This window comes from Cryptomeria japonica, chromosome 2 (assembly GCF_030272615.1).
Source record: "Cryptomeria japonica chromosome 2, Sugi_1.0, whole genome shotgun sequence".
Taxonomy (NCBI): Eukaryota; Viridiplantae; Streptophyta; class Pinopsida; order Cupressales; family Cupressaceae; genus Cryptomeria; species Cryptomeria japonica.
In genome coordinates, this window is record NC_081406.1 from 312239889 (window position 1) to 312267732 (window position 27844).

Genomic DNA, 27844 nt, shown 5'->3' on the forward strand with positions numbered 1-27844 from the left:
ATGTATACAAAAATAACATAATAGACTAATTAATGCATGAAACTCTTGAAAATCTTGTTGGAATTGTATTGTGATTGATGTCAACCGGTAAGTATAACAAGTCACCGGTATGGATGGCTACCATTATGCAAAGTGTAAAGGTGGATGCAAGATGGAAGCAAGAGATGTTACCAGTATGGATGTTCACTGGTAAGCAAGCATATGAAAGCAAAGAGACAACTAAAGGTAAGACTGGTCATGTCAACCGATATAATATAATAAACATGTATGTATGGTCAACTGGTATGCAGGAAAGTACAGTATCAACCAGTAAAAAAACTCATCGGTGAGCATGTATGAACAAGTTAAAGACAAACTAATAGATTGAATAATTGGAGAAGCACATTGAGTGTGAACACATAACCGGGAGCAATCCAAGTTAGTTTGAAGTAACCGGCAGAACAATGAAAAGATGATACAAAGGTTGATCATTTATTACATGACTAGTAGGGTAAGAAGACTAGTAGTATAAGGTATACATCGGGTGTGTGTTTGGGTCGGTCATGGAGCCCAAACCGAAATAGTGGACTAAGCTAAGTTGGATGGTGACTAAGGATGATACGTAGACTCCAAGTGGCATACATGCAGTGGCAGACAAACTATCTATCAGTGAGGTAGTTGATGAGTAGGTAGACATTAAATGAAGAACCTGTAAATCATAGATTGATGACATATGAGCGTGACTCAAGGAAGACCGAGAGACAAAGCTTCTTGGGTGATCAAATCAAGGTAGAACATCTGATCTTCTTTCTCATCTGGTAGAGGAAAATTTCTAAAACATTTATGGTGATTGACATGAGCAAGGTTGAAAATCAAGTTGCAGGTTGATAAGTTTAGAAAGTGTGTACTAAAATGATCAGATACTGAGGTGTTGTTTGACTTGTTGCAGATCATCAATCTTAGAGATGAGATTCGATGTGATCTAATATGGATTGGGTTAGTGGAGAAAACCCTAAGCACACTAATGTTTGAATCTATGTTTTGATGGGAAAGCTCAAATATAAATATGCAAACTAAAGATCCAAGTTGATGATGTTAGTTGCCAAAGAAGGGTTTGTTTGAGCAAAAAAAGTGTTGATCAGACTGAGAAGAGTGTTGCAAATGAGTATCTGAAGGAGAACCGATAGTAAAGGTGTAACTAGTAAGAGGGTTTAGCAGAGGTTTAACCAGTAAGGTTAAAGTTACCAATAAGCAACAAAAGAGTATAACAGTGTTTGAACCGACATTGTTAGACCCAAAAGACAACAACAAAAAGTGAAGGAGAAGAGGGTGAGCAGAGAACCAGTGGTGGAAGAAGTGGTGAGTCAGAGTAGAGTAAACCGATAGAGAAGAGGCGGAGTGACAGAAAGAGGATTCAACTGATAAGGCAGAGAAGGAGTGAAACCGGTAGAGAGATCAATTGCAAGGGTTACAAAACACATTTGTAACTAAGTTTTATCATTGTATTAAGCTTTATTACATTGTGTATCACTGAGTTGTTTCTCGATGTAGGGGATGGTGCTCCTTGGGTTGGTGTCCTAAATCAGTAGGGGTTGGTACTCCTTGGGTTCGTGCCCTAAATCATTATAATATTGTTGTTTCTTTGTGAGGCTAGATTGGAGTAGTAGACACCAGCAACATTTCTCACTGAGGTTTTTCCCACATTGGGTTTTCCTCGTACATCTAGTTTTGTGTGATGTGTTTTTATGTGTTCTTGCATCTTGATCTCTTCCTTGTATAACCAGTATACTCACTCAGTGTTTGAACTACTAACTGGTACACACACTTAGGTCTAAAAAGGTTAAGACTATTGAAAAATACTGATTCACCCCCCCTCTCAATGGTATCTTGTGTTCTACAATTGGTATCAGAGCCTTAGGTTCCCTATTGGTTAAAGCTTTCTCTATCTTGGGTAGATTATGGTCTAAGAACACAATGGAAAGAAATGAGTTCTTCTCCAAAGCCCCTATGTTTGATGGAACCAACAATTCCTTTTGGAGCAGAAGAATGGAAACCTATCTGTCCTCCCTAGGATTTGATGTTTGGATGTCTGTAAAGAGTGGGTATATTGTCCCTAGTGTTACTCCTACTGACCCGGATGCTAAGAAGGAGTATGAAATCAATGCAAAGGTTAAACATGTTATCCTCAGTGGGTTGTCAAATAATGAGTTTGTTATAGTTATTGACTGCTCATCCGCCAAGGAAACTTGGGATAAACTATAGAGATTATTTGAAAGAGATGTCAAAGTCAAGGAAGTCAAGTTGCAAACACTAAGAGGTTGACTTGAAGGCTTGAAGATGAAATATGAAGAAAAGATTGTAGACTACCTTCACAAAGTTGATGAAACTATGAATACCATCAGAGGATTGGGAGAACATATAGTTGATGAAGTTATTGTCAAAAAGGTACTTAGATCACTCACATCTAAGTACAATACCAAAGTCTTTGTTATAGAGGAAGCCAAGGATTTGAAAAACTTCTCAATGGATGAGTTATTTGGCTCCCTAACTGCCTATGAGATGAGGACAATTGGTGAAAGTAATTCAAGGAAAGAGGATTCTTTCAACTCCATCAAAAAGGGAAAGGAAGAAACTGCTCATGGTGAATCCGGCGAAGACTCAGACATAGAGGTGGCAAATTTTATGAGGAAGCTTAAAAAAGGATCTGGTAAGTATAAAGAAAAATTGCCTCTCAAAGGCTTCAACTGTGGTAAAATAGGAAACTTTGCTGCAAAAAGTCCCTATGGTGAAACCGGTGTAGATGAGAAAAGGAGCTCTAGAAGGTCTTCTAGTAAAGATAAAGAGAAGAAGGTCTACCGAAAAGGAATAAGAAGCTACCAGAAGTAGAACAACCTATATACCTTTGAGGATGATGCCACAAATGAAGAAAGTGCATCAGAAGATGACTGCCATGATGATGAAAGAGAAATTAATCTCTTTATGGCACTAGAAGAATTGGTTGATGAAGATGAGGAAGATGAAGATATTGAAGTTGAAGTGGACCTAGAAGGTGAGCTCATAAGTTCTCTTGAGGAGTTAAGTAAAGAAAGAAAATAACTCAAAAGGGTCAAGCACGCTACTGTAGAGGAACAAGAACAACTTGAGAAATCTTTGCGGGAATCCAAGAAAGCAATCTCTGATCTAAAACTCCAGCTGGAAGAAGCCAAAAGGATAAATCTGAGGTCACAAGCTCTAATGCATTAGAGAAGGAGAAGGAGCATCAGAAGTTAGAAGAAGAGTTCGTAAGGATCGGAAAAGAGCTTTAAAAGTGCAAGGAGGAACTGAAGAGAAGCAAGTATGAGGGAAGCACTAAAGCCTTAGACAAGATGTTGAACAATCAAAAGCACTCAAAAGGTACCGGTGACCTAGGATTTGAAGAAGGACAAAGTTCAAACAACAAAGACACATTTGGTAAAGAGATACAATTCACTTCCTTAAGTGAAAGTAAAGAGAAACAAATCTTTACTATCAACAAAGATACTGGTAAGAAGACCTATGTTGAGGCTACAAGAAATCAGCTTGTGAACCTATATGCTCAAAATCGGAAGGCTCACACATTGTACCAGAATGCAAATCATAAAGGAAAGCCTAAGGTGGACAATGAAGGATTCACTAGAATCAACAGCATGAGAGGAAGACATCTGGTGAGACAAAGAGTTTTCAGTCCAAAGAAACAAGACTGGTATGTACCCAATTTCCATGGTTATTGCTATCGGTGTAATAAGTTTGGACATAGAATTGCTGATTGTAGATTGATGAATAAACCCCATATCAGTTTTGCAAGTAAAGATCCATTCAATGCATTCCAGGATATGGATGTTGTTTGTTATCAGTGTAATGGATTTGGTCATAGGATTTTTGAATGTAGGAGAAATCAACCGGTGTCCTACAATAGCTTTAAAGGTTCATCTTTTAATGTCAGTGTGAAAAGCTACAATTTCCAAGAGTTTGGATGTAGTGCAAAGCATTGCAAGCTTAGAAAAATCAAACAAAAGAAGTAAGTACAAGATTAGAAACATGTGACAAAATCGGTGTATGAAGTTGTAGCAGACAAGAAGAAAGAAACAACTGGTATGGGTTGAGAAGGACAAGATCAAAGCATAATCAAGCCTGATTGTGCAGACTGCCCTGCATGCAGAAAGAATAAACCTATGGGTTGTAGACAGTGGATGTTCCAATCATATGACCGGTGACAAAAACAAATTTATTAAGCTTGAAGATTGGAATAGAGACTCAGTAAGATCTGGAGACAACTCCTCCATCAAGATAAAAGGCAAAGATACTCTAAACATAGATGGAAAATTGAAAGCACTTGATGTCTATTATGTGAAAGGTTTAAAGAATAACTTACTAAGTGTGAGTCAAATGTGTGATAAAGGATACAAATTCACTTTTGATTCTACCGGTTGCCAGATAAGAAAAGAGAGTATCGGTCAGATTAATGCAGAAGGAAAAAGGACAGATGGAAATGTGTACAATTTGAAGGAATGCTATGAGTCCCAATGCATGATGGGACAAATGGATGAGAGATGATTGTGGCACAGAAGATTAGGGCATATATTCTTTGATGATTTGGTCAAAGTAAGAAAGAAAGGTTATGTGAGACACATATCGGAGATCATCAAACTGACAAGCATATTTTGTGATGAATGTGTAAGAGGGAAGCAGACTAAGGTGACCTTCAAGACTAAAGAACATAACACTTCAAGGCCACTTGAACTTGTGCATACTGATCTATGTGGTCCAACCAGGACAAGAGCTCTAGCCAGTGAGAGATATTTCATGCTCTTCATTGATGATTTCTCAAGAATGACATGGGTCACTTTCCTACAAGACAAATCTCAGGCATTTGAAAGATTCAAGATCTTCTTTAAGATGGTTGAGAGAGAAAGTGGATGCAAGATGAAATGTCTAAGATCTGCCTGGGGTGGAGAGTTCACATCAAATGAGTTTGAAGATTAGTGTGAGAGACATGGAATCAGAAGGCAGTATTCACCCCCAAGAACACCACAACAAAATGGTGTTGTGGAAAAGAAAAACAGGACAGCCAAGGAGATGGCAAGAACCATGCTAAATGAGGCAAACATATCGGATATATACTAGAAGGAAGCAATTCACACTACTGTATATACTTTGAACAGGGTTCAATTAAGAACAAACAACAGGATGACACCTTATGAATTTTGGTGTGAATGGAAGCCATCAATCAAGTATTTGAAAGTGTTTGGGAGTAAATGCTTCATCAAAAGAGATCAAGATGGCTTGGGTAGCATTGATTCCAGGAGTGATTAAGGTATTTTCCTTAGTTACTCAACTCACAACAAGGCCTACAAATGGTTGAGAAGAGTCATTGAGAGTATACATGTCAGAGTTGATGAAGATATGCTTAAAGGAAGACAAGAAAGAGTAAATCGATATGATGACATTGGTGATGAAGAAGAAGTTCAGTCAGACAGTGAACTAGAAAAAACATCAAACAAGCTCCCTAACCGGTACATGCAGAAAAATCACCGTGAAGATCATATTATAGGCAATAAGAATGATGGTGTGCAGACTAGAAGAAGACTTGCTCGAAATGATGAGCAAGTCAATTTTTGCCTCATGACTAAGATGGAACCAAAAACATTCAATGAGGCCAACAAAAGTGAGAAATCGATGGTTGTCATGGAAGAAGAGTTGCAACAAATTGAAAAGAACAAAACTTGGGAGTTAGTTCCTAGACCGGTAAACAAGAATGTCATTGGCACAAAGTGGGTCTACCGGAACAAGATGAATGAAGAAGGAAAGATTGTGAGGCACAAAGCAAGGCTAGTGTACAAAGGATACTCTCAAGTAGAGGGAATAGATTTTGAAGAAACATTTGCACTGGTTGCTAGACTTGAGGCCATTAGGATGTTTCTAGCTTTTTCAGCCTACAAGGGATACAAGGTATATAAAAATGGATGTAAAATTTGCTTTCCTAGATGGAAATTTAGAGGAGGAAGTATACATGGAACAACCGGAAGGTTTCCTCCTACATGATGATGAAACCTTTGTATGCCAGTTGAAGAAAGCATTGTATGGTTTGAAGTAGGCTCCAAGAGAATGGTATTCAAGGTTAGATAAGTACCTAAAGGAGCAAGGTTTCAGAAAGGGAAGTGTAGACAACAATTTGTACTTAAAGAAGATGGAAACCATATGATTATAGTGGTTGTATATGTAGATGACATCATTTTTGGAGGCAACAAGGACACTCTGTGAAAGGACTTTGCTAATCAGATGAAATCAGAATTTTAGATGTTAATGCTTGGAGAACTGACATACTTTCTTGGCTTGCATATTTCATAGCAGGATAAAGGGACTTTTGTCTCTCAAATGAAGTATGCTAAGGATATGTTGAAAAGGTTCCAAATGGAAGACAACAAACTGGTAAGTACCCCCATGGTAACCGGTTGCAAGTTGAGCAAGAATGATGAGTCATCGGTAGTGGATCAGACATTGTATAGATCCATGATTGGTAATTTGTTGTATCTTACTGCTTCTAGATCGGATATAGTGCAATTAGTGTGTACGGTGGAAAGATTTCAAGCAAGAACTAAACAACCACATATGAATGTAGTTAGAAGGATCTTTTGGTACCTGCAAGGAACACTCAATTATGGATTGTGGTACCCTAAGTAAGGAGATTCCATCTTGCAATCCTACATTGATACTGATTCGGCATGATGCATTGATGACCGAAAGAGCACAAGTGGTGTGCATTCTTCCTCGGTTACTGATTGGTTTCATGGCATAGTAAGAAGCAGGATTCAATCTCCCTATCTATTGTTGAAGCATAATATAATGTTGCTGCTACATGTTGTTCTCAAGTGCTATGGATGAATCAGACCCTCAAGGACATTCAAGTAGACATATCTGACCCTATTTCCATCCGGTGTGACAATTCAAGTGCAATTAACATATCCAAGAATCTAGTTATGCACTCAAGGACCAAGCACATTGCCATCATTATCATTTTCTCGAGGAGAAGGTTGAAGATCAAGTAGTTAAGGTGGAATATGTCCCTTCAGGTGAGCAAGTAGCTGATATCTTCACCAAACCTTTACCGGTAAGCACATTTGAGTATCTGAGACACAAGTTAGGAGCCGTGTCACTTGCTTCATGCACTTAAATGTGTATGGAGATCTATGGTTCAGGGGGAGTTCATTGTCATATATCTTGACACTTGGACCATATGTTGGACATGGGGGGAGATTGCACACGTTGAGTAAATGCAGAATCTTGTAAAAGACAGGAAGATAGTGGATATTGGATGTTTGAAAAGGAACCAGTTGAGAACACAGAGGGGGAGAATACTATGTCTAGCCAGGGAGAGTGAACGAGATGCAAAATGATCTGGATGAAGAAATGCCCTAGCTCTTTGTCATTGTTGAAGAAATGTAGAGTGTGTTGACATCAATGCCAGAGGGAGAGATTGTTGGCATTGTATTATCATTGATGTCAACCGGTAAGTATAACAAGTCACCGGTATGGATGGCTACCAGTATACAAGGTGTAAAGGTGCATGCAAGATGCAAGCAGGAGATGTTACCAGTATGGATGTTCACTAGTAAGCAAGCATATGAAAGCAAAGAGACAACTAAAGGTAAGATTGGTCATGTCAACCGATATAGCATAATTAGCATGTATGTATGGTCAACCGATATGCAGGAAGGTACAGTATCAACCGGTAAACAGACTCACCGTGAGCATATATGAACAAGCTAAAGACAAACTAACAGAGTGAATAATTGTCAAAGCACATAGAGTGTGAACACAGAACCAAGAGCAATCCAAGTTAGTTTGAAGTAACTGACAAAACAATGAAAAGATGATACAAAGGTTGATCAGTTATTACATGACTCATAGGGTAAGAAGATCGGTAGTATAAGGTATACACTGGTTGTGTGTTTTGGTCGATGATTGAGCCTAAACTAACATAATGGACTGAGTTGAGCTGGATGGCGACTAAGGATGACACGTAGACTCCAAGTGGCACACATGCAGTGGCAGGAAAACTGTCTATCGATGAGGTAGCTGATGAGTAGGTCGACATTAAATGAAGAACCCGTAAATCATGGATTGATGACATATGAGTGCGGCTCGAGGCAGATCGAGAGAAAAATATTCTTGGGTGATCAAATCAAGGCAGGACATCTAGTCTTCTTTCTCATCTGGCAGAGGAAAACAACTAAAACATTTATGGTGATTAACATGAGCAAGACTGAAAATCAAGTTGCAGGTTGCTAAGTTTAGAAAGCATGTACTGAAACGATCAGATATGGTGGTGTTTGACTTGTTGCAGATCATCAATCTTGGGGATGAGATTCGATGTGATCTGATACGGATTGGGTCGATGGAGAAAACCCTAAGCGCGCTAATGTTTGAATCTGTGTTTTGGCGGGAAAGCTCAAATATATATATGCAGACTGAAGATCCAAGTTGATGATGGAAATCACCAAAGAAGGATGTGTTTGAGCAAAAAAAGTGTTGTTCAGACTGAGAAGAGTGTTGCAACTGAGTATCTGAAGGAGAACTATCAGTAAAGGTGTAACCAATAAGAGGGTTTAGCAGAGGTTTAACTGGTAAGGTTAAAGTTACCAATAAGCAACAAAAGAGTATAATAGTGTTTGAATTGGTAGTGTTAGACCTGACAGACAACAACAGAAAGTGAAGGAGAAGAGGGTGAGTAGAGAACCAATGGTGGAAGAAGCAGTGAGTCAGAGTAGAGTAAACTGGCAAAGAAGAGGTAGAGTGACAGAAAGAGGATTCAACCGATATGGCAGAGGAGTGAAACCGGTAGAGATCAATTGCGGGTTTTACAAAACACATTTGTAACTGAATGATATCATTGTAATAAGCTTTATTACATTGTGTATCACTGAGTTGGTGTTTGGTACAGGGGTTGGTGCTCCTTGGATTGGTGCCCTAAATCATTGTAATATTGTTGTTTCTTTGTGAGGTTGGATTGGAGCAGTAGACTCCAGCAACATTTCTCACCGAGGTTTTTCCCATATTGGATTTTCCTCATACATCTGGTGTTGTGTGATGTGTTTTTATATGTTCTTGCATCTCGGTCTCTTCTTTGTATAACCAGTATACTCACTTAATGTTTGAACTGTTAACCGGTACACACACTTAGGTCTAAAAAGGTTAAGACTATTGAAAACCACTGATTCACCCCACCTCTTAGTGGTATCTTGTGTTCTACAAATCTAAACATAGTTTGATTTTTCCTAGTTTGTTTTATGTATGGAGATAAATATTAATTAATTATTCGTAATTAATTAATTAACTAAATTAATGCAATTAAGTGAATAATTAATATATAGATGATTTATTCTAACAATAATAACTGCAATTATATTATATATAATTTAATTAGTATTATATTTATTAAATATATATTGTATTATATTTATATTTAATAATTTTAATATAAATTAAATATATTATCACAATAAAAAACTAAATTTACAAATTATATAATAATTTAGTAAAATGTTCACATTTCATTTGATCTCATTAGTAATCATTAATAACTCTGCTATATAAAGAACCAATGCCCTCGTACAAATCACCTACAGAAATCAACATATACAGGGTGTATATCTCATATATAAGAACAAAGAACCGTGCAGGGTTATTTTAGAATCTAGAGCCATTTAAAGCCTACCCTCTTTACCATAGTAAAATTAAAAGCAAAATTAATGGACAACATGAATTCAATCGTCTTGCATGTCCAAGCAGGTTGGAGTTCAAATAAAGAAACACCTTCGAGCATAATAATAATTGTTTACATGATGCATGAAGCGTACATTTATAGCGTACATTTGTAGCAACCTTCTACCATGCTTTTTCTCCCGCTACATGTGGGACAAACGAAATAGGGTAGTTGATTTTTGTGCAGCAAACTGACCTTAGACGACAAAGGCATAACTGAAAACAGTGAATAAAACAGTTGACTGGAGCAGAATGAGAATGACAAAGGGAACCGAGAAAGGTACCGTTTAAGGGAGTGTTGCGGGCTCGGCCACCTAAGCTTTGTCAACTTAGTGTGTGTTGTTTAAGCCCGCCCATGAAGAGCGGGGCAATGGCTACGCAGGGGACAAAACAGCCCGCCCATGCCATGCCTTCCCATCCCCATCCCCATCCCCCCATGCCATCACCGTCCACTCAAACTCACTCGGGAAACGAAATGCTCTGTGTTACCTCGACTGTTGCGCTGACTACCCCTTGCTGCGGTGAAAAGGAAGGAGCTATTTTTTAATGTTATTTTTTATTTGTTCATTTTTATATGAAGTTTTTTATATGTGTATATTATCATTTTATTTGTTTTTTTATATGAATTTTTAAATGTCTATATAATGTACTATTTAATATTTTTTTAATAAATACTATATAAAAGTTAATATTTTTTTAATAAATACTATATAAAAGTTAATATTTTTTTAATAAATACTATATAAAAGAATTTTATATGTTATTTTTTTATTGCTTTATAAACATGTATAATTTTTTTAATTTAATTATATATAATTTTTTATTGTTATAAAATTTACTTAAAATTATAATGCTTAAATTTTAACTAAATCTATAAAATTATAATGTTTAAATTTTAAGTATCATTATAAAACTAATTTTAAGTAAATTTTTATAGTAATTTTTTTTTCATAATTGTTTATTTTTAAAACATGTTTAAAATTTAATAAACAATTATGAAAAGTAATATTATTATATACAATAGATAAAGTCAACTATGGTTATATTTTAATTAGAGTTAGAGTTAAGTAGGGTTATATTTTAATTAAAGTAAGAGTTCAATTGGGGTTTAATTGTGATTCAAGTTAGGATTACCATTATTTGATAAATCTTAGGGTTTAAATCATATTTGAACCATAAAATTGAGATAACCCTAATAGGAAAAATTCAAATATTAATAATTATGAAAAGTAATATTATTATATACAATAGATAAAGTGAACTATGGTTATATTTTAATTAGAGTTAGAGTTAAGTAGGGTTATATTTTAATTAAAGTAAGAGTTCAATTAGGGTTTAATTGTGATTCAAGTTAGGATTACCATTTTTTTTTCCATGATTGTTTATTAAATTTCAAAGATGTTTATTAAATTTCCAAGTTAATATAAATCTATTGTATAAAAATTTCCAAGTTAATATAAATCTATTGTATATAAATTTCCAAGTTAATATAAATCTATTGTTTATTAAATTTCAAAGATGTTTATTAAACTTTTCAAGTTAATATAAATCTATTGTATATAGTAATATTTTTTCCCATGATTGTTTATTAAATTTCAAAGATGTTTTAAAAATAAACAATTATGAAAAAATTACTATAAAAATTTACTTAAAATTAATTTTATAGATTTACTTAAAATTTAAGTATTATAATTTTAAGTAAATTTTTGTAGTAATATTATAAGTTAAAGTAAATTTTAAAATTATTTCTTTAATAAATTATTTTAAAAATTACTATAAAAATTTACTTAAAATTAGTTTTATAATGATACTTAAAATTTAAACATTATAATTTTATAGATTTAGTTAAAATTTAAGCATTATAATTTTAAGTAAATTTTATAACAATAAAAAATTATATATAATTAAATTAAAAAATTTATACATGTTTATAAAGCAATAAAAAAATAACATATGAAATTCTTTTATATAGTATTTATTAAAAAAATTAAACATTTAAAAATTCATATAAAAAACAAATAAAATGATAATACTTCATATAAAAATGAACAAATAAAAAATAAACATTAAAAAATAGCTCCTTCCTTTTCACGACAGCACAGGGTAGTCAGCACATCAGTCGAGGTAACACGGAGCATTTTGTTTCCTGAGTGAGTTTGGGTGGACGGTGATGGCATGGGACGCGTCTATTATGGCTCCAAAAATGACTTGCCATACCAACGACATGCATCGCGGACATGTTCAAGACATGCATAGCCCATGTATACCATGCCCATTTGGTGCAGGTGCTAGACCCACCGAAAATGATGTGGAGTTGTCCTGGAGTCGGCTATTTCAAACGTCAGGGCCCACATGAAACTACGTGGACATGCCGAAAAATGACGGATCATGGGCCGTGGCTCAGGCCAATGTGTAGTGCCTAACACGCACATTAAAAGCCATAGAAAACAAACATCTGGCGGCAAGTGTTGATGACCATGTTCGGATGCCAAAACGATGGGAAAAAGAGGTCGTGGGCTTCCAAACCATGGTGGTTGTCTCCCACGTGCTACTGATAGGTGGGTCCTTACTCGGTCAATCTATCAATCACAGCCGTTCAGTGAAAACCGATGTCGTAGCTCCAAAATAGACCTTTCGTACAACGTGTTAGTCCATAACAAGTTAGTCAATCGCAATCGCTAACTGCAAAATCAATGGTGTAAAATGGAAGACAAACACACGTGTTAGTCAATCCGTATTGTGGAGCCAGAATAGACGCATCCCGCCATTTTCTGCGTTGAGAAATGGGACGATGTCGAACCCACGCATGTTAGGTGGGTAGGTGGAATGTACGAGCGGAGCTCCCACCATTTTCTACGTGTTGTGGAAAAAAAGGGACAAAGGGACGAACTAATGCGCGATAAGATAAAGTCCAAAGCCCTCATTTGTTCAAGTGTTATGTTGTTTTTGAAGGCGTTTTTGCAGGCAAAGAAGGGTTTGAAGGAGGCAACATTTTTGAAGGCATTTTTGAAGGCAAAGAAGGGTTTAAAGGAGGCAGCAAGGACTTAGTTTTCAAGGGCAGCCTGCATTCATTTGTGAAGGTTAACAAGTATGTTGAGTAGCCATTTTTCTGGTTGTATACATTTGGAAAATTTGCATGTTTTATTGTTTTGTTGAGTAGCCATTCTTTTAGATTTGTATACGTTGTGCGAAAATCATATTTCTTTTTTTGGCTTTGGTTATTCTTCTTTTTCTGTAGCTTGAAATTATTTGCGTTAGGGTTAGATATAGCGCTCGACACGTGTTTGCTGGCTCCAAAAAGTCATTGTAAAATGAGTGTTAGTATGTCTGTACTGCCATTTTGCTGGGTGTTCGGCATCTGTTAGTATCTTTGTACTACCGTTTTCGTCTATCATTTCTGTTGCGCTTTTCAGTTATCGGCAAGACAATATTATGTTTTTTCCGGTTCTCCGATGTAACCGCCATTGCCTTATTAATTTAATCGGCGAGAGTAATGCCGATAGGTCCGACCTTGGATTTCCATGCATTGTTATTGGTTTTGCCACTTCTCCGATGGATTTCCATGTGTTGTTAGTCGCGCAATAGCCGCGGCCTTGCTGAGTCCGCCGTACACACTAAGTAACACGCTATTACTCCTTGGGTGATTAACAATTAACAATAATATTGAAATTATCTTCAAATGATTCAAATGAATATGTCAAAATACCCATATAAATTTGTAGTTAATTTTACACAGGGTTTTTTGTCTGCTTTTTTTAATGTGATTTACTATTTATTGCATAAAATAGTCTAAAATAACAAAAAAAATGTCTATTTTGGAGCTGTGGCTGAATGCGTAACCTATCGCTAACACGTTGTTTCGTTTTTGGTCCCTGTTTCCCTCTCGATAGCTGAAACATAAACCGATATGTCCCATCGGGTATCGGCATAGTTTAATTTATGTCCCTCCAATGCCCTGATGAGTCTGCATTGTGACCAAGTCCCCCGCGTTATCGGCATAAATTACCCCGAAGAACTCCTAGCAAATCTCCATATGCCTACATAGTCCTATCGGGACTCGGCATAGCATAAAATTTCTTCTTCAGATGTCCTGATGAGTCCTAATGCATGTTTACTTTATCGGTATACTTTACACCGATATCCCCGCAGGTGCTTTTTATCTTCATTGGGGGTCGGAATAGCCGTTTTCTATTCCTCCCGAAGTCCCGATCAGTCTCCGATGCACTTTTATGCTTTATGCTTCGGAGTTTGTTTTGCGCATGACTGACCGGGTATCGGTATAGCAGACCGAGACCACTCCCGATAGCTGAAACATAGTCGGATATGTCCCATCGGGTATCGGCACAGTTCAATTTATTTCCCTCTAATGCCCCGATGATCTGAATATAGCAGTCTGCATTGTGACCAAGTCCCCCACGTTATCGGCATAAATCAGCCCGAAGAACTCGTAGCAACTCTCCATCTGCCTTAATAGCCCTATTGGGACTCGACATAGCATAAAACTGCTTCTTCCGATGTCCCAATGAGTCCTAATGCATGTTTACTTTATCGGTATAATTTACACCGATATCCCTGCAGGTGCTTTTATCTTCATTGGGGGTTGGAATAGCCTTTTTCTAGTCCTCCCGAAGTCCCGATCAGTCTCCGATGCACTTTTATGCTTTATGCTTCGGAGTTTGTTTTATCAGTATAGGTAATACCGATGGTTCTGCCTTCACGATTCTCCATGTGATATAGTGTCTTAGCGACAGGTTAGTCAATCGCGAGCGCACGTTACAGACAGGTTAGACAATCGCAGAATGTTTGTCGCAATATGGACGATGTAAAACAGACTACTACCACGCCTTAATAGTACTATTGGGACTCGACATAGCATAAAATTTCTTCTTCCGATGTCCCGATGAGTTCTAATGCATGTTTACTTTATCGGTATAATTTACACCGATATCCCCGCAGACGCTTTTACCTTCATCGGGGGTCGGAATAGCCATTTTCTATTCCTCCCGAAGTCCCGATCAGTCTCCAATGCACTTTCATGCTTTATGCTTCCGAGTTTGATTAATCGGTTTAGGTAATACCGATGGTTCCGCCTTCCGATTCTCCATGTCATCGGGAATCGATCTAACTATTTTTTGTAATATCCCGATATGGTCTTTTTCTCCAATATGGCCGTTTTTAAAAAAAAGCAGGAGTAGTCTAAAATGTCGGGCCCACCATCCTTTCGCTGCTTCGTGAAAGATAAACTCCACGCTATTTCACCCACCGAAATAATGCAGACCATCGGATCCTTTTCAAGATGCACCTCCTTTACTTTCCACGTCATCCTCACACTGGGCCCACTTTCCTTTCGCTGTTTCGCCACAAGTTAGTCAATCGCAACCACTAACTGCAGAATCGACGATGTCAAACGCGCAACTAACACGTGTGTTACTCATTACTAACCAGGTATCGGTATAGCAGACCAAGACCGCTCCCGATAGCCGAAACATAGTCCGATATGTCCCATCGGGTATCGACATAGTTTAATTTATGTCCCTACAGTGCCACGATGATCTCAATAGGATACCAGTCCGCATTGTGAGTAAGTCCCCAGCGTTATCGGCATAAATCACCCCGAAGAACTCCTAGCAACTCTCCATCCACTTACATAGTCCTATCGGAACTCGACATAGCATAAAATTGCTTCTTCCGATGTCCCGATGAGTCCTATTGCATGTTTACTTTATCGGTATAGTTTACACCGATATCCCCGCAGGCGCTTTTATCTTCATTAGGGGCCGGAATAGCCATTTTCTATTCCTCCCGAAGTCCCGATCAGTCTCCAATGCACTTTCATGCTTTATGCTTCCGAGTTTGATTAATTGGTTTAGGTAATACCGATGGTTCCGCCTTCCGATTCTCCATGTCATCGGGAATCGATCTAACTATTTTTTGCACTATCCCGATATGGTCTTTTTCTTCGATATGGTCGTTTTTAAAAAAGAGAAGGAGTAGTCTGAAATGCTGGGCCCACCATCCTTTCGCTGCTTCGCGAAAGATAAATTCCACGCTATTTCGCCCACCAAAATAACGTAGACCGTCAGATCCTTTTCAAGATGCACCTCCTTTACTTTCCACGTCATCCTCACGCTGGGCCCACTTTCCTTTCATTGTTTCACCATAGGTTAGTCAATCGCAACCACTAATTGTAGAATCGACGGTGTCAAATGCGCAACTAACACGCGTGTTACTCATTACTGACCGAGTATCGATATAGCAGACTGAGATCACTCCCGATAGCAAAAACATAGTCTGATATGTCCCATCGGGTATCGACATAGTTCAATTTATGTCCCTCCAGTGCCACAATGATCTCAATAGGATACCATTCTGCATTGTGAGTAAGTCCCCGGTGTTATCGGCATAAATCACCCCGAAGAACTCCTAGCAACTCTCCATCCGCTTACATAGTCCTATCGGGACTCGGCATAGCATAAAATTGCTTCTTCCGATGTCCCGATGAGTCCTATTGCATGTTTACTTTATTGGTATAGTTTACACCGATATCCCCGCAGGCGCTTTTATCTTCCAGGGGCTGGAATAGTCGTTTTCTATTCCTCCCGAAGTCCCGATCACTCTTCGATGCACTTTCATGCTTTCTGCTTCCGAGTTTGATTAATCGGTTTAGGTAATATCGATGGTTCTGCCTTCCGATTCTCCATGTCATCGGGAATCGATCTAACTATTTTTTGCACTATCTTGATATGGTCTTTTTCTCGGATATGGCTATTTTTAAAAAAAAGCAGTAGTCTGAAATGCTAGGCCCACCATCCTTTCGCTGCTTCGCGAAAGATAAACTCCATGCTATTTCGCCCACCGAAATAACATAGACTATCGGATCCTTTTCAAGATGCACCTTCTTTACTTTCCACGTCATCCTCATGTTGGGCCCACTTTCCTTTCGCTGTTTCACCACAAGTTAGTCAATCGCAACCACTAACTGCAGAATCGATGGTGTCAAACGCATGATTAACATGCGTGTTACTCATTACTGAGTAGGTATCGGTATAGCAGACCGAGACCGCTCCCAATAGCCGAAACATAGTCCGATATGTCCCATCGAGTATTGACATAGTTCAATTTATGTCCCTCCAGTGCCACAATGATCTCAATAGGATACCAGTCCGCATTGTGAGTAAGTCCCCTGCGTTATCGGCATAAATCACCCCAAAGAACTCCTAGCAACTCTCCATTCGCTTACATATTCCTATCGGGACTCGGCATAGCATAAAATTGCTTCTTCCGATGTCCCGATGAGTTCTATTGCATGTTTACTTTATCGGTATAGTTTACACCGATATCCCCGCAGGTGCTTTTATCTTCATCGGGGGTCGGAATAGTCATTTTCTATTCCTCCCAAAGTCCCGATCAGTCTCTGATGCACCTTTATGCTTTAAGCTTCCAAGTTTGTTTTATCGGTATAGGTAATACCGATGGTTCCGCCTTACCGACAGGTTAGTCAATCGTAAGCACGCGTTACCGACAGGTTAGACAATCGCAGAATGTTGGTCGCCTTGTTAATCAAAGAAACTTTTGATTATCTCTATGCATCATATGGAAATGGGTAAGTCTACAAAAATGTCCACAGACTATTGTGCAGAAACTTAGATTGTAGAATAACATGGAACATGTGGTGGATGAACTTAGTTATTAGAAAGCACTAAAAAATTAAGGCACAGTTTGATAAAAATTGAAATAATTTATAGACGTTTCCTTTAGTCTGACATATTTGCATGTCTATTTTGGAATAATAGGTATCTTGATTTGAAATATGGAGGCCAACTTTTCTTTACAAACAAGCAAAACACAGGTCGCATTTTGGGGACGAATAAGAGATGATAGGTTGATGAACTTGTTTATCTATGAAGACACCGCATTCCTGTCCGCGGTGAAGTTGATCCTTGGGCCTAAGTACGTAGAAGGTGGATGGAAGTACAGAACGAATGCAGACATAGTGTCTCTGTTTATGGAATGGTGTCTGGAGCTCCGACCTATTCTAAAAGTCAGAGAAATCATGAACAGGTGTGTGAAGAAGGAATGGCTAGGTGGAATGGAAGCTTTATTAGGATTGGCACGAGACATGGATGGCTTTGAAAGTGTGGGCGGAGTGTGGATTCACATGAGTGAATTCAGTCCTCCCTTGCGATCATCCTTGCTCTGGAGTGCGACATTCGATAAAGAGGCCAGAAGAAGTGTAGCACAGGTTGGGATGTATGGTATTATGCAATACCTTGAGACGATCAATGTTTGGGAAGTGGGTGTGGAGATGGCAAAATGGGGACCTTGGTCGGAATATAGAGCACTTGCACAATGAACGGTTCCTGCACGCACAAAACGATGGGGTCGACCTTGTGGAAGAACAACTAAGAAGGGTTATGTGTTGCAGTTCGATGAAGGCTCTAGCAGGGAGACATAAATTAACCAAGTTAGGAACATGGAAGTGTTGGACGTGGAAGAGGACATGGTCACTGTTCATGTGGTGTAGCGAGATGGCACATACAACCTTTTTTGAAGCAAGGACTGTGTTTTTTTTTTTTAAATGTTTATGAATGTGTTATGTATGGACTGTTATGTATACCGTCCACCGACTTCGATGGTCTAGTCGGCTAGCCATCGAGGTTTATCTTGCAGAATGTAAACATCTTCAGAATTAATATAAACTATAGCTTTACCGGACAAATAAAAACTTTCTTGACACCAACTGGTACTCTTATCTTCTCTGTCTTGAAATTGTTGTTAACATTTTATTATATATGGTGGAAAAACAAATGTTTTTTATTGTATGTGCATGAAATTGTTGTATAACATCAAAGTCAAGCATTTCAATATATATGTCTACAAATAAAATCAAATTCTTGTAGCACAATTGAGTTTCTATTTTGGTCATCTTGGTCATTCTCAGAGCATTTTATATGCCATTTTGGTCATAACCAATGCTTCATCGGTTGCCCAACCACCGATTTGCTAAAAAAATGCAAAGTTTCTCAAAAAGTTGCAAAAAGTTGTCAAGAAACAATGACAACTTTTTGTCAAATGTGCATTTTTGCCTTTTATGCATTTTTACTTATACTGAACCTCCTAGCATGACTTCCTAACATTAAATCGATATGCCTAAATGCCTAGTGAGGCTTTAGAAGTCATTTTAGATCAATACAATAAGAACCCAATTCTTAAACAGAATGTAACCCAATTTACTGTAACAGAACGTGATTCACATTACAGCAAATTCTTAAACAGATTTATGAAGAGGACAAAGCATGTTTCATCAACAAAGAAAGTAATCAGTACATTTGAAGTAGAAATAGTGAATCTTGTATATTAATGTCTAAGAAATGACAGTACACAGAAGCTACCCACTTGGAGATACTTCATTGCAATTTGCTTACATAAAATGACACTTCTGCTTCCTATAAAATTTAATAATACATATGACTTTCAGTCCTTACAACAATGATGTTCCAAACCCCCCCCCAAAAAAACTCCCTTTGTTACGCAAGATGACTCAATACAAATACAAATGCTGAAAGACGGGAATGAAAGGACACACCCTTTCATTATCTTAACAACTATGTGAACAAAAATTAAAACGCCTAACCAAGATATCAATTACATTACATAAAGTCAAACACCACACTAGGACTTTTGATCCAGTCGTCGTCCACATTTTTTAATATGCCCCAAGTATGCCGAATCCTTATATGTTGTAGCATTGAAGATGGCATCCTTGGCTGCATTCTCAATCGCATAAAATTTTTCCAATTGATCGATCGTGTCATTCATGTCAAGGACATCTGCTCTGGCGATGGCTTGGGCTGCATTAAGCATAGACTTGCACTCAGCAATCCATACAGTTTTGTCTTTGATCACACCTGCATCATCTACCAGACTAGGAACCCCATGCTCAACAATCTGCTGGCATTCATCAAATTCAGACTTCAATGCCTCTGTAACTCCCTCATGTGTAACAAGCAGACCCTGCAGCTTCTTTTTTTCTTTCTCTTTCGTCGTTGCATCCTATAACATCATGTCGAGTCTATCTCGAATTCTATAGTGTGTAATCATATTGTCCATGTTCCTCTGATATTCACCCTAGAATTTTTTCAATGCTTTCTCCATATTGTCATACCTCCTACTTAGCAACACACAAGCCGTATCGGCCCTAACGCTCTTCATCTGTTTTTTCAACTTGTTATGTTCATAAGATAGCTTTTCAAATTTTTTCTTCCATTTGCCTCCTGAATCTGTAATTTGGGGAACAGGGTGCCCACTCCTCTTAAGGGTCTCTTCATACAAAGCCTTATACTTATTCTTCTCTGCTATCTCATGTTTCATTTGGGCCTTATTAAACTTTGAAATATTGATACCCATGTCAGCTGTGACTATAGGATCTACTTCCCCAACCTTCAAGGTCATCATGTGACCAAAAGCTTTATCTACATCAATGATTTTTGGCCTCTTATTGGGAGGATATAAGGCCCACAATAACATTTCTTCCTCCTTTGGATCATATCTTGATCCAATAAAAATATCTTGCACTCCTTGGATGTTTAACTTCATATCCTTATTATCTGAATGTAACAAAGAATCAAAAATAAATGAAGCACTCAGGTCCCATCCTGGAAACACAATTATTCCTGCATCTACTAGCAATTGTCTGCCCCTTTGCGGGGTCATAGTATCAACTTCTCTGTCAATGTCTTCCTTCAATCTCATCATCATTTCTGCTTCATTATCAGGGGTCACATTTGGCACTACTTCCCTCAATTTCTTACCCTTGAAGTGGTACAGGAATGATTTGAATTCCTTAGACTTAATGAAGTGATCATCAGATACAAAAGAAACATGTTTTGCCATTCTTTCATCTGTCTTTGCATTTAGAGCAACAATAAGCCTATCTTCTGCCTCCGAATCCTTCTCCTTCTCAGGGGCATGGAGCTTGGAGACTACTTCATTTTCCCCTGAATCACTTTGGGCTAGTTCTCCCTCCATGTTTTCTAGTCTCTGCCTTCTTTGCTCTAGCTTCTTCTCCAAGGTCTCCATAACTCCTACAAGCTCTTCCACCTCCTTATTCCTGCACATGTCTTCAAATTCATCCTCCTCATGGAGGTAGTCTCCCAAATCCTATCTTTTCCTGCTTGAATGGATGTAACCCTCAGGATCATAGCGTGCTCTAGATACGTGCCAAAACAAATTGTATTCATCCACCAACTTCCTGTCAATGGCCTTGTATGCCCTAGTTGATACAATTTTAAAATCCTAAAAGTGAAGTGTGTCGAGGAGGAAAGCTTGCTTGTGTTCTCCTCCAAAATGTTTGGCATTAGACACACTTAACTACCTTACAATTTCCAAGAAGGCAATCCTGTCTGGTGCAGGCTTAGGGAGAACATATGGATAACCCTCAAATCCATAGCATCGAACAAAAGTGAAGTTTTGGCATGAGTACCAATCACCCCAGTTGTGATTGACCTTTGGATTTTGGTGCTTATGAGGCCTAAGAAACTTCTTAACCTCCTCCGAAAATGATCCTTGTCGAGGCTCACCAAAGAGCAAGAAAAGTGGTTTGACAAAGAACTCCTCAAATTTGAGGTAATGAGAACTCTCAAACCTGTAATCCCAAAGGGAAACCCATAATTGCACTGGTTGCTCCTTTCCATCTTTCCCAATTGTATTCACATTCAATTCTTTTGGCCATAACCCTCTAAGTCTCCCATAAAATAAAATGATGTGCATTAACATTGAGTAGTACTTGAAATATTTGTCTGGATTGTCTTTCAGGTTTAAGAAACCTTCATGCAATCTGTCTACCAGGTAAGAAGCAAAGTCAAATGCCCTAGGCTCATGCCTCTGCACTTCTGCTGCTAGAACAAGTGGTCCAATGTTTGCCACATTAGGAGCTTCAACTCCTCCCACCTGACCACAAGCCATATATGTCTATTGCAGATACTTCTTAAAAATAGTCATGTCATATGGAGGACCTTCTTCGTCTGTTAGCCTCCCCTTCTCTGCTTTATGGACAGCGAGGTTCTAGCCCTAGTATGTAGTGTCCATCTTCCTGTACTCTTCTTCCAAATCTACAAAAGACAAAGGCAATTCTGCCTCCAAATCTACTGCAAAAACTTCCTGAATCATAGCCTTTGCAAAATGCACTAGAGTAGTCCCATCAAGCAACATAATGCATCACTTGTTTGCATTATAATTTCTTACTAAAAGCTTCAACAAATCAATGTTCACAAACACATTGGGTACTACAAGTTTACCAAGACCCATTTTCCATGGGTTCAAAATTGGCGTGGGGTTATCCCTGTGGAAGTAATGGAAAAGGAACAACTCATGCCCTCGCACTGTCGTGAATATATCCCCAATCTCTCTACATATGTCCTCTAACTGCTCGCGGACGGGCAAATTTGTCTTAGCTCTGTGTGACCTAGCTCTTGGAGAGCCCATTTGGTCTATCATGTCCTGATTCAACTTTCTACTTGATTTCTTTGTTGCGGTACTTGATACTTCGGCAGCATTTCACTTCCCTTTTGACCTTGACCCCTCCATTTCTGCAAATTATTTCACTCTATAGTTAGTAACTTAGAAATTTTCTTAGTAAGCACTTAATATCTTTCTGCAATTACTTTGTGAGAAATGCTGCTCCCTCTGCAATACTGGCTATTTGGGACAAATTTGCTTGCAATCTTTGTAATTGATTATTGCAATATTTGACAGATTTGTTTCGTGCGGCAACAAATGTACTCAATTTATGCATTTAATGGAAACTATGTTGTCATGGTCAGTTCTTCTCATGACGAAAACCAACGGCTAATCGGCGACACTCCTCCCGATGATTCAAATGTTTGCCGCCGGTTGTTATTACTTTATGGAGCCTTACTTTACCACTTTTTTGCTTTCTGATCAGAACAAACTACCCCGACCCACTTATAGGGTCTCCGAATACCTAAATTTTCTTTATCCCAATGGTTCATTTCAATATACCAACGGACGATATCTTCCGGTTGATCCAACGGCCCGCATTGTTTCGTAAAGGAAAGATGGTCGGATTTTATCTTTCGTGAAGCAGCGAAAGGGAAGTGGGCCCAGAGTGAGGATGACGTGGAAAGTAAACAAGGTGCATCTTGAAAAGGATCTGACGGTCTACGTTATTTCGGTGGGCGAAATAGCATGGAGTTTATCTTTCGCAAAGCAGCGAAAGGATGGTGGGCCTGGCATATCAGACTAGTCCTTCTTTTTTTTAAAAACGGCCATATCGAAGAAAAATACCATATCGGGATAGTGCAAAAAGAGCTATATCGATCCCCAATGACATGGAGAATGGGGAAGGTAGACCCATCGGTATTACCTATACCGATAAAAAAAACTCGGAGCATAAAGTATAAAAGTGCATCGGAGACTGATCGAGACTTCGGAAGGAATAGAAAAAGGCTATTCCGACCCCCGATGAAGATAAAAGCACCTGCGGGGATATCGGTGTAAATTATACCGATAAAGTAAACATGCATTAGGACTCATCGGGACATCGGAAGAAGCAGTTTTATGCTATGCCGAGTCCCGATAGGGCTATTAAGGCGGATGGAGAGTTGCTATGAGTTCTTCGAGCTGATTTATGCTGATAACACCAGGGACTTGGTCACAATGCGGACTGCTATATTCAGATCATCGGGGCATTAGAGGGACATAAATTGAACTATGTCGATACTCGATGTGGCATATCCGACTATGTTTCGGCTATTGGGAGCAGTCTTGGTCTGCTATATCGATACTCGGTCAGTAATGACTAACACACATGTTAGTTGCACATTTTACACCATCGATTCTACAATTAGTGGTTGCGATTGACTAACCTGTTGCGAAGCAGTGAAAGGGAAGTGGGCCCAGAGTGAGGATGATGTGGAAAGTAAAGAAGGTGCATCTTCAAAGTGATCCAACAGTCTGCGTTATTTCGGTGGGCGAATTAGTGTGGAGTTTATCTTTCGTGAAGCAGCGAAAGGATGGTGGGCCCAGCATATCTCCTGCTTTTTTTTTAAAATGGCCATATCGGAGAAAAAGACCATATCAGGATAGTGCAAAAAGAGTTATATCGATCCCCGATGACATGGAGAATGGGGAAGGTAGACCCATCGGTATTACCTATACCGATAAAACAAACTCGGAAGCATAAAGCATAAAAGTGCATCGGAGATTGATCGGGACTTCGGGAGGAATAGAAAAAGGCTATTTCGACTACCGATGAAGATAACAGCACATGCGGGGATATCGGTGTAAATTATACCGATAAAGTAAACATGCATTAGGACTCATCGAGACATCAGAAGAGCAGTTTTATGCTATGCTAAGTCCCGATAGGGCTATTAAGGCGGATGGAGAGTTGCTACGAGTTCTTCGGGCTGATTTATGCCGATAACGCGGGGGACTTGGTCACAATGCAGACTGCTATATTCAGATCAGTGAGGCATTAGAGGGACATAAATTGAACTATGCTGATACCCGATGGGGCATATCCGACTATGTTTCGGCTATCGGGAACAGATGCGTCTATTCTGGCTCCAAAAAGACACTACGGATTTACTAACACGTGTGTTAGTCACGCGTTTTACACCATCGACTTTGCAGTTAACAGTTGTGATTGACTAACCTATCACTAACACACTATTGGTAAATCTGTACAATGATTTTGCATAACAGTTTGAAGCTAATAGAGACATTGAAGCAATATTAAAGTATAGAAAAGGCAAAACTAACAACTATAGATCAATACTTCATGTGACAGAAAATTTGTATTTGAATACATGAATACTTAACAAACATTGTGTTAAAAAAATGGCAGCAGTGTGTAAGAACCATTGGTTCTTTACAGATTGTAATGTCCACCAGCCATCCCTCGTCAGTACATGTAGATGAAAATGAGGACCCTGAAAATGACATCTTTAAACATAAAATTATTGGCTACAAAATGACCATCGAAGGTGCTCCATGCACCTACAATGGTGACACTTTCTCCTATTTACCATGAAAAGATGTTTTATAACTTTTTCGGTAACTACCTAAAATAGTTCTACTGCTAATTTTACAAAATTGATCCTATTGTCTGCAATAGGGTCATAGAAGTGTAGCCAGTGACATATGCAAAACAGGAAATTGTAGTTAAACAACAAAACTAACTCCCAATGTATTGGAGTATGACACCCATGTTCTCTCCAATCTCCATTACTTTGACAGTGGCTGGTGTCGCGAGCCAGTTATCATCGGAGTTCAGTAGTCTGCGGAAGGGCTCCAGATTCCCATTCCTCACCCCCACCCTATACACCTCCCACGCCTCCTAGATGAAGTTCTTCGTCCTTTCCCGTGCTGCCCTTTTTTGGGCAGTTTCCTCGTCTTCAGTGTCTGACTCCTCTGATTCAGAGGAGATGTAGTTGGTGTGGTTAAAATATATGCGGAGGGTGCTTACCCAACAATCAGAATCCAACTCTAGAATGGCATTTCCCAGGGCCTGCCCATCAGACGGGCAGACAAAGTCGTCGATCCTCTGTATGGTCGCTTCCTTTGAATCGAATATGTCAACCATAGTGCAAATGAAAGCCTCATAAACAAACCCATCACACCAGTGTCGATGAGCACCCAATATACCATTATCCACCCACCATACAACATTCTAGAGCACATCGTTTGCTTGAAATAGGGCTGCATTGGGCCTAGATCGATTCCTCTCTACATAGGCAACTGACACCAAAATGATGCACCATCAGTTCAGTTTGAGACTTCCAGTCTTAAGACTGCAATTTGAACCATTCCTTATATAAAGTTTCAAACTTTCTAGAGAAGTCTAGATACCGACCACAAGAGGCCCGAAATCCAATCAAGGTTCGTCCGAACAGCATATCTTTACTATTATGAGAACTAGCCATCAAGTTCCCTGCTCCTACGTACTTTATCTAATCGGCCTGATCTGCCAAAGCGCATGAAAAAACCACAGAGGTCTCCAGTTTGTCCCTCCACTAAGGTATGGCAAGCCTACGTCTAGCTAGAATGAAGCTCCGGATGAAACCACATTGGCAAGCCAAAGGAGGATTATCAGCAGCACTTATATTGATGAAACAAAGTGCAGACTCATTGGAGCACATTAAAACATACTCAACTCGGTGCGCACTTTTCATAAGATCGTTCCATCGAGATGGCTTGTTCCGATGAGAAAGTAGGCAGTTGTTTTCTATCGGCTTGCATCGGCTTATCGGAAAAGCATATAAATTGCTATATCCATGACCTATGAAAGCATCGGTATAACTTGTAACGAAATGGCCAAGCTTATAACATAGTATCGGGAGATCGGAAGTAATAACAAATTTTCATCCCGATACCCGATGACTTAAGGAAACTGAAGGCGACCCCATCGAAAAGAATATTCATATCAGGGCAATGCGAAAATTGCTATACCGATCCCCGATGTTATGGAGAATCGGAAGTCCGAGCCATCAGTATTACCTATATCGATAAAAGAACTCGTAAGCATATAACACAAAAAAGTGCATCGGGAATTCATCGGGATTTCGGGAGGAATATAAAAGGGCTATTCTGACCCTCGATGAAGATAGAAGCATTGGTTGAAGTATCGGGGTGAGTTATATCGATAAAGAGTGCATCAAATGAGGATTCATGGGGACATGAGAAGAAGACTTGTATGTTTTGCCGAGACTATGAGTTGTTAAGGCCAATAATGGCTTTTGAAAAACAAAATTGTAAAATGTTGTCATTTTATCCTAAAAATTGTCATTTATTGTCAAAAAATGTAAATTTGGTCAAAACACCCAATAAAGGATTTGGGAAGGTTTAGAATGGTTAAATATGCCTTATGGGATGCAAATCCATCATTAATAATGTTGGTTTTCAGTTTGTAATACATTTTTCCAAAAGTTGAAAATTCAAATATTTGAATTTCAACATCTATAAGGAATTAGGTGGGCATATTACACATATTTGAATGCTTTAGGGTTGTTGTTCAATCAGATTTTTTATTGTACATTTATTAATTGAGCCATTTTCCTTAGGTGAAGTCATCATTTTCCTTAGGTGAAGTCTTCATCCATATTTGGTCCATTTGAGCCATTTAGGGTGTTTGTAGGCTTAAGGGGATCTATCATTTCCTACCTTGTATTTCCCTTATATCTTACAAAGTCATCTATACCTGTTTGGGTATTGTATTATACCACCATACCTCTGCCTACTATGCACCAAAAACCAATGGAGTTCATCACCTCAATGAAACTATAACATTAAAGAGTCATCTAAATTCAAACAATACTCCCACAATCAAATATCTCTACATATCCCATTAGTTTGGCTTCTACAGATTCCTATATATGCCTGACACACATAAGAATTTATTCATACCACATTAAACTGCACTCATCAAAATTCAAAGCATCTCACAAAGAATTTACTGATAGAAATGATTCCTGCATATTTAATTCCTCTCCTCAAGAGAAAAGCTAAGAAAAATATCTACTGAAAGTTGCCTTACAACCCTTATTCAAACAAAATAACCCTAGATTATTCAGAATGAAGCAGTAAACACTTGCAAACACATTTGAAGACCGTTGGTTTATAACAATATGGATGCACACATAGCTTCGGACTTTCCTAGGAGGGTTTGTTACAGTCATTGCTTCTCAAGAAGAAGTTACAAAACCTTTTACAGAAGCAGTTACAAGTCTTTTTCAACTTCCGCAGTTTCTTCTACTTGTTGTCTAATTGCAACCTCTGCTAACTGCTCTGCATCCTATATGGCATATTTTCTTGTCCACTCATTGTATACATCATCAGTTGGCCACGCGAAGTTAATCACTTTTGCTTTTGCCTTGGCTAACCTTTTCCAGGAATTCCTCATTTTGTTAACCTCTGAATTGAGAAAACCATAATGATATTTGATTCTCTCTATCTCCTAAATTGTTACAACAAAAAAGGAATCATAATCTAAGTCAATAATTCCTTTTATTCTACCTGACAATTTGGCTTCTAATTCCTTAAGCCATACTTTTTTGTCCTTTAA